Source organism: Drosophila nasuta, chromosome 2R (genome assembly GCF_023558535.2).
Source record: "Drosophila nasuta strain 15112-1781.00 chromosome 2R, ASM2355853v1, whole genome shotgun sequence".
Lineage (NCBI taxonomy): Eukaryota > Metazoa > Arthropoda > Insecta > Diptera > Drosophilidae > Drosophila > Drosophila nasuta.
Window position 1 is genome coordinate 20,716,086 of NC_083456.1, and position 8,350 is coordinate 20,724,435.

Genomic DNA, 8,350 nt, shown 5'->3' on the forward strand with positions numbered 1-8,350 from the left:
ACTTGATCGCAATTTCGGCTTAAGTGTATTTCAGTTTAACTTATTATTATTTCTTGTCTTGCTTCTCATTATTTTAATGTGATACTCAGATAACATCATGTCATACTCATTCCCTGCTGTCATTCGCCTGTCGCAAAGCAATTTAATTTGTGTGCTAATGCGGTGCCTGACAAAGTGAAATCCTTGCATTTGAGATGCTTGTAGAGTTCTTCGTTTTTTTTTTTTTGTATTTTATATATTTTAGACATTTCCTTTCTTCATAAATAACTGAAACGTTGCCGTATTAGCAATTTTAATGCAGTTGGCCTTATGGCACATACTCGCAAGTATTAAATGCTAATTTCGCACACGGCCAAAACCTTAAAGCCGGAGCTAAGTAAACGACAAGCGAATGAACGAGCGAACGAACGAACGAGTCGACAGTTTTTTACAGGCCGGGTCCACACACTACATGACATTTTACAAGTTATTATTATGCAAAGGACACGCGTTGCTGGCGACTTGCCTGCCTGCCTGCTTGCTTGCCGTTATCCTGTTGCTAAATCTGCGACGGTGTTGGCAAAATTTGCATTTATTCATGGCATAAATAAAGCATAGCAAGCACCGAAATACGCCTCCCCAACACAAAAAAAAAAAGGGAAACAAAAAAAAAAAAAATGGTGTTTTCCATGTATATACTACATATGTCCTACATACGAATTCTGGAACAATAGGGACAGCTGTGGGTGTCGCTTCCTCTCTGTCTCTCGTGGGCACTCTCTGGTTCTGTGAATGCATTTCATATTATTTCAAAATCATTTTCCATACTCAACACCTGCCATCGCCAGCCGCAAAACTGGCGCAAATTCTGTTTACCCAAAACTAGTGCAAAGCAATTACATGTCGTATTTAACATCTGGTTTAGGCAAGAGAAACTCCGAGCTGTCAGCTGTTCTGCGGTTTCAGCTTTCAGCCATATTATGTGTTATGTATGTTTGTTGTGTAGCGGGACAACATTCAGTTGAATGCTGATTTCAATGTTGAGTGGTTTTTCCTGTGGCTGTGTTTCTGATTTTCCCCAAAATAGATCAAATACGCAATGTGTAAAATGAAAGCAATGCATTTGTAATGAACCAAATCATTTATAATTGAATGTCAGCGGAAATGCTGAGCTAACTCTGATGAATTATTACAACGTCACATATTTTGCCTTTGATATATTACCCCATTTATTTCGAAACTCACTTTAAATTGTTGACGAAACAAAGCATAAGTTCATTCGCAATTATTCAATTTCAACATTATTATGAGTCACAAAAGATGTCATTCAAAATTTAATTTTGGCCATAACATTTTAAGTCAGCCAATAAAATTATTAAGCTCTTAAGATCAACAACCCATAAATAGTATTTTAATTGTGTTTTAATTATTATTTTATTTGTGCTTAACACAATGTAACCGCAAATGACCAAACCAATTATATTCAATGTTTTAGCTTAGCAATCCTAAGTTCAACTAGGGGTAAAGCCAAAAGTTAAGAACTTAAAGGAGGCTGCTGTTTTATAGGTTTGTGCAGGCCTAACCTCAAAGTATGCAAACCTAACCTCAAAGCATGCACAACATAACCTCGAAACAAAAGCTCACATAACCTCAAAACATAAGCCAATCTAACCGCAAGGCATAATACCGCATAATATTGAATTAGAAATGCGTAAAATTAGCCCAAATATTCAGCCACAATATGGCTCCCAAGGGCAAGTGAGGTAGCACACACAACGCAGTCAAGTAAACGGACAAAGGGAAAGGGGAGATTGGGGTTTTGAGTTGGGTTGGGGTGGGGAAGCTGTCATAATTTTATGCACCACAGGCCAGTGTTAACCTTTGCGACAAAACAAAATAAATTAAAATTAAACAGAAAAACACATACGCGAATCGGGTGAAAATTTCCCTCGAGTCGAGCGACGACTTTAAGTCGCGTTTTTCGGGGCCCTCAAGCAACAAGCAATATGGCCAAAAGCAGTTTACGCTCGTATGTATGTGTGTGTGTGTGTGAGAGAGACTTTTGTGCTTGTGCACCCCTGTCATCGCAGAGATGCCTTGGCAAGTGGCAGTTCCACTAAGATATGCATACAAGAGCCATATGGATAGATAGATGGAAGAAGGTAAGACGAACGCTAACCAAGTGCCAAGTAGCAAGTAGTTTACTTACCTTTTTTTATTTTTTCAGAGAGAGAGGAGACAAGCAAACAAAAGACACCCTGTAGTGCTTCCTCTTCCCGTAGTTGTTGTTGCTTTGCATCCATTAATTTGACTGTAGTTTAAGTGTCTTGGCGTCTGTTTGCTGTTGGCTTGTTGCTCTTGCCAACTCCTTTGACTTGGCCACGAGCAGTTTTGTGCATTGTGCGTATTCCAGTTCCATTGGCACTTTAATATTTAATGACGGCTGCTTATCGCACATAATTGAATCCAAGTTCGGTTTGCTTCGCCTTGCTGCTCATTATATTATTATCTTTTGTTTGTAATATCCGCAATATTGTTAAGCTGACGGCATTTTGTTGGGCATTTTGATGAGGCTTTATTTGGTTTGGCTCTTCTTGCGGAGCGAGCGTCTGATAAATAATGCAGGCATCGCCTTTGGTTTTCGCTTTTTTTCTGCGGCTCATCTTTAATGGGCAGCAATCTCTCTCTCTCTCTCTCTCTCTCTCTCTCTGTCGCTTTATAGCTTCTTCTCTTCTCTGCATATCATACATAATTCTTAATCAAATGTCGGGAAGCACTGGCCCACACACATGTCCTGAAACTGAAAGCGCTTGTAATGTGCGGCACGAAACATGATTTTCTTTATGCGTCCCCTGTTTGCCCTTCCCACTCTCTTTTCCTCTGCTCGCGATCTTTACCTCAGCCTTTATGCGCTTTTCTTGGGTGCCGTAAATAAGAGTTAGGTGATTTTATTTTTTTTCGGTTGGCTTTTTTGGTAGAGAAGGAAAGTAGCGAGCGCCTTTTGAATTTGCGTTGGTCTCAGCGCCAAAATTTAATTAATGTGTTTGCTTCGTGTTTTCGCATATTCATGTTACCGAAATTTGTTGTTGGCCATGGCCAAAAATCAGAGCCAGGGCTACGTGCATATGTGTGCGGCACGTTTTGATCATTAGCCCGTAGGTGTTATAAATACGAGTTAAACTGCGCTAATATGCATGCCAAACGAGAGAGGAAACTCTTTCCTCCAGCCACAGTCACAGCCACCGCCACAGCCATTATGTAGATGTTGAAGACAATTTATGGCCACAATGGCAAGACAATCACTTGGCCAGGCTACGGCTATCTGCATGGTCAAGTGCAAGCGCTCAAGGACAAACTGATAGCAATAAAAGTAGGGAAAAGCAACAGCAGCAGCAGCAGCTCGTTTTTTCTACCCCCTGGAATTGTAGACGCAAAGGGGAAAGTCCCCACTTCTTGGCACCTTTTTAACGCGTTTCAACCTGCATAAATTACGTAACAAAATATCCACAATTATTTATTATGTCACGGCCAAGAGAACGCAAAACGAACCAACGAACGAACGAGTTTTGTGTTGAAAGGATGTCAGCTGAAGCGGCCAAGAAGGAACCAAAGTGAAGCAAAAAAAGGTTTAAACGTAAACAAGCAGCCCTTAGTAATAATTCAAATAAATTTATACATTTCGCTTGAAGTCAGCTGAAGAAGAAAAAGCATAAGAAAAGCAGAGGTAGCCAAAGAAATGGCAAACCACAAAATACCCGTTTAACTTGGCCTTTAAACATCATTTGTCAGGCCAAAACTTGCCAAAAAAATAAGAACCGTAAATTTAATGGCACTTTAAGAAGCGAGGGTAAAATTCCGTAATAATTTGTATTGCAAGCGCAGTCTGTCATAAGCAAGTAAGTGCTTTGCTGATTAGCGATCGCATGCGTGTGTGTGAGTGTGCAGCCCTGGCAATCCATCAAGCGTCAATCAAAGTGATGACTGACGACGCTTGACGTTGATTGGGCCATGGCAAAGAGAGCAATCTAAGCCAATTCACTGTGAGAGCAAACGCATTTAGTGCTTGGCAAATTGTTGTGATACCCTAAAGAATGAAAAGACTCCCAACAATTCGAAAGGTACATTGTTTGGTTACTAAACTGAATAGATTAAATTCTGATAAGAAAAGCATTTAATATGATGGAACAAGAATATATCAAAAATATAATAAAGTTAATCAAATCAATTTGGTAGTGTATCCCATAGTCATTAATTTAGTGTGCACCTGTTGTATCTTTGCGGTTGACAGGCGAACATTTTGTTTTCTTTCATTGTCCGACTTATTTTGATTTTTATTTGACAGTCAACGCGGCTCAGGCGTCGTATACGTAATTCAGCAGCACTCAAATGTATGCAATGCCTTTGTTTTCGTTTCTCTCTCTCTCGCTCTCTCTGTGTGGTTTTTTCTTGTCTGGTGTTGACTTAATCAAAATGCCAGCTGCTACACGTGGCATAGATTCGGTTTTAGTTTTTGTGTGTGCCATAAAGCGCACACGTGCATAGACTAAACGTGAGTGAGACGACAAGATAAAAGCTGTTGCGAGTATGCGAGTGGAGTAGATGGCATTCAAGCTGAAGGCAACTTCCAATGTTTAGCATTTTCTAGCAATTTGCATAAATTTGTAGTTTTTGCCAGAGTTGCCAAATTCCCAAATTCCCCAATTCCCCGAGAAAAGATGCTCTTTTCTATTTTATCGCTGCATTGCGTTATGTTATTATCGCATTTTTGTTATTTCCTTTTTCTGTTTTTTTTTTGGCATTGGCTTGCAATTAATGAAAAGCACTTACGGTCGGAGAGATTTCATATATATCTTGTGACTTTTAATGAAATTATGCAACTTATTTGCCAACTGACAGCTCGAGTCGATTTATGACATTGGCCTCGACACTCGCCAAAGGCATTTTCCATAACGTTGTCGTCGTTAAGCTTGCCTTTATGCCTCCTCCTCCTCATCCCCTGAGCTTAACAGCTGGTTCATGCATCGGAAACTCCCTCTCTCTTACTCTCGGTGCACAGATGGCACCATAAATAAGCAAAGCCCATGCAATTATGCGCTTGAGCTGTCATTGCAGTTGCCCGTTGGTGTGAAAATTGCATATTGGCATAAATTAATCAGAAGCAACAGCAGCGACCAGCAGCAGCAGCAGCAGCAGCAGCTGGCTGTGATTGGCCCAATTGGCCCAACTATCCAATTGAGTGACTGCCTGCGGCAAATTGCCAAGGCTTAAAATATTCATTTACCTATGCAGTTATCCGTATAAGAAATTTAACAATCTGAGGGATTTGTTGTATGATTTATTTAAAGATACGATTTGGTAATTGATGGTAATAATTTATAGTTTACAAAAATTAAATAGACGCAGGCAAGTCATCATTTGTTTGGCAGGCTTTTAAGACTGCCAAAGGCTGACGCGTAGTGTCTTTCATGCACTTGTGGCTTCTGTTTAATTGATTTGCTTTAAGGCTCAACCGAAAGCAAACTCGGATGCAAAGGCCAAAAGAGGAGAGCAGGAAAAATTGCAGCTGCAAAAGAAAACTGCAGACAATTAAGCAAACGTAGCAAACGTTGCCATACAAACGCCATCGAAGGCCACAGCCAGCTAGCTGTGTGTGTGTGTGCGGCAAAGTTGCAAGTGGCAAGTGGCAACTGGCAATGAGAACTGCAGCAATTACTTACTCGAAATCTGTTGGCCTGGCATAGACTTAGTAGAGACCAAAAAGGACTTGAATCGACTCGACTCTCGTCTGGTTTCATCTCGTCTCGTCCCGTCTCGTCTCGACTCTTGTGACTCTTGCGGCATCAGCTGCGGCGTGAAAGTGAAATACTTTTGCCAAGGACCTTCATTGTTGCGGTTCGTTTTGGTTTTTAGTTGTCTCCTTCTCCAGTTGCTTGTTTGCGCAAAAGATTGCAACAAAAAAATGGGCGGAAAAGGCAAAAGTGAAGAAAGAATTGTGTCAAGCATTTTGCTTGCACACTCACACACACACAAACACACGCTGAAAGTGTTTACCAACAGCGGAATGCATTAAGCACATTAGACAATATAAATCAATTTAATGCGTATTAAAAATGCACAATTGATCCACGAAATTAACAATATATTGTGGACTGAATGCAGCTCGCAAAACAATGGAGCTGAAGTGAAAATTGCCGCCAACCATGTCATGCAGCACTTGCAGCAACAACAAAAGTCACTTAAAAATGTGTGAGAAATTAATTGCAATTGCAACCAAATTGGATAACCGCAAATAAATTCGCATAATGGCCAGACATTTCGATCGTTTGTTTTTTATTCAAGGGGCATTTTCGAACGCGCTTTTTCAACGTGTTGTTTATGTGTGACGGACAGCCAAATAAATTAATGAAATAGCGAGAGAGAGAGAGAGCTCTGTGAAAGAATATTGTTCCAGATAAAGATTCTTGCGCGCACCTGCTGAAAGCAATTTTCCTTTTTTTTCCATATCCATTTAGTAGCAAATTTTCATTGAGATTTAAGCGGTTGCATGTCTCAGGAGCAATTCCATTGATGTTGCCATTCCTCGACGCGTCAAGTTGTGTCTGGGTGTCTTTCAAGCGTTCGTCGAGCAATCACTCAAAGTTGTCCGCATTTGCATAAACACTTCTAATCCTAATGCCCAGCAGACTGCAGCACAGCAGTTGGTTCAGTTCAGCTCCAAGCTACTTACAGTCAATTGCCCCCGCTGAAGTGACAACGGCTACACGAATCCCAAACACAAACTCGTACCCCAAACTCAAACTCAAACCCAAACCCAAACCCAATCCAAGCCCATCAACATCGCCACTAGACAAGCAGCGCAGCCAACCAATTGATGTTGCTCGACGTTGTCCCCCTTGGCCAGGTTCAGGAGGATGTGAGGAGGGGTTTTTCCTATTCCTTTTGTACCACTCAGCTGCGATTACATCAAACAAACGTTGGGCCATCGGATCACGCACATACACAACGAAACCATGTGTCATTCAAAGTGCTGCTGCTGCTGCTGCTGTCCAGACTAGCATTCAGCTGCAGATCCTGCAACAACACGAGCAGCAGCAGCAGCAGCAAAAGCAACAGCAGCAGCTCCCTCAGCCTTCACCGCTTACGGTGTCAGTCAAAGTGTCACTTGTGCGGCAACAAACACCCTTTAGTAATCAGAGCATTGCTCAAGGGCATAAGAGACTCAAATATACCCTATAAACAGTTGTTAGCAGCATTTAGTTTAATTTAACTCTTGTGCATTAAACTGAATATTATATTTGTTGTCACATTTTATAATTAAACGACATTGTAGCCACAAAGGATTTTTTTTTATAATGTATAGATATTATTGTATAGAAAAAGAACAACTAAACAACTTATTGCAATTTTAGTAGTAATAAATCAATACGAAAAATGTATCCAAAATAGTTTTTTTCTTTTTCAAAAGTAGTTTCACTTGATTTGCGATAATTATGTAACTGTCTATCGAAATATCATGAAACTATAGTTATCAGAAGAAAATCCAAATCTTCCACTGAAAAATTACATAAGTTTATATAAATCGTTGCAATTTCTGAGTTAATCACAGTTTATAATTAAACAGAGATATATATTTATTAGTGAAGTAAATATTTTTTTTACATTACTCTTTATTACTTACTCTATTTACTTTATCTCTACTGAAGTATATATTTTTTTTTTACTTTACTCTCAAAGTTCGTAAAAAATGCTTACTCTTTCTCCTCTATCCAAACTCTTGCGATAACAGAATTGCTTATTAAATTTCATCTTGAGAAAACACAATTTATTCATAAACCAAAAATTCGCAGCAAAGTAGTTGATATTATTTGTGTGGAATCGCGGTACATTCGCCCCTATTAAAAGTTTGTCGCGCCAAAAAAGTCTGATTAACTTTGCCAAACTGTGCTTGCATGTAAATGGCACAGCGTATACACTTTATAATTTTTTTGGGGTACATTGACAGTGCAATGCAATTTAAAATGTTGTGGATATTTATTTATGAGTCAATAGAATAGTGGAAGCTGCAAGGCAACTCGTCTTCGTTGTGTGCTTCTCTTTATCATTCAATCGTTTTTTTCTACGTTTTCTCCTTTGCTCAGTTCTCCTGCTAAGTTTTGTATATAGTAATTCCAGTTAGTGCACGAGAATTTGCGCAACTCCATTGAAATTACAATACACTTGGCATGCTTAGGGTTCTTCACTCGTTGCCGAACTGGCGCACTTTGCATAAATTTGAAGCTTTAGCTGTAGCTGCAGCTGAAGCATTGCACTTACTTGACACATTTTGTTTGGCTGACGATGCCAGTTTCCAGTTTTCAGTTCCCAGTCGCAT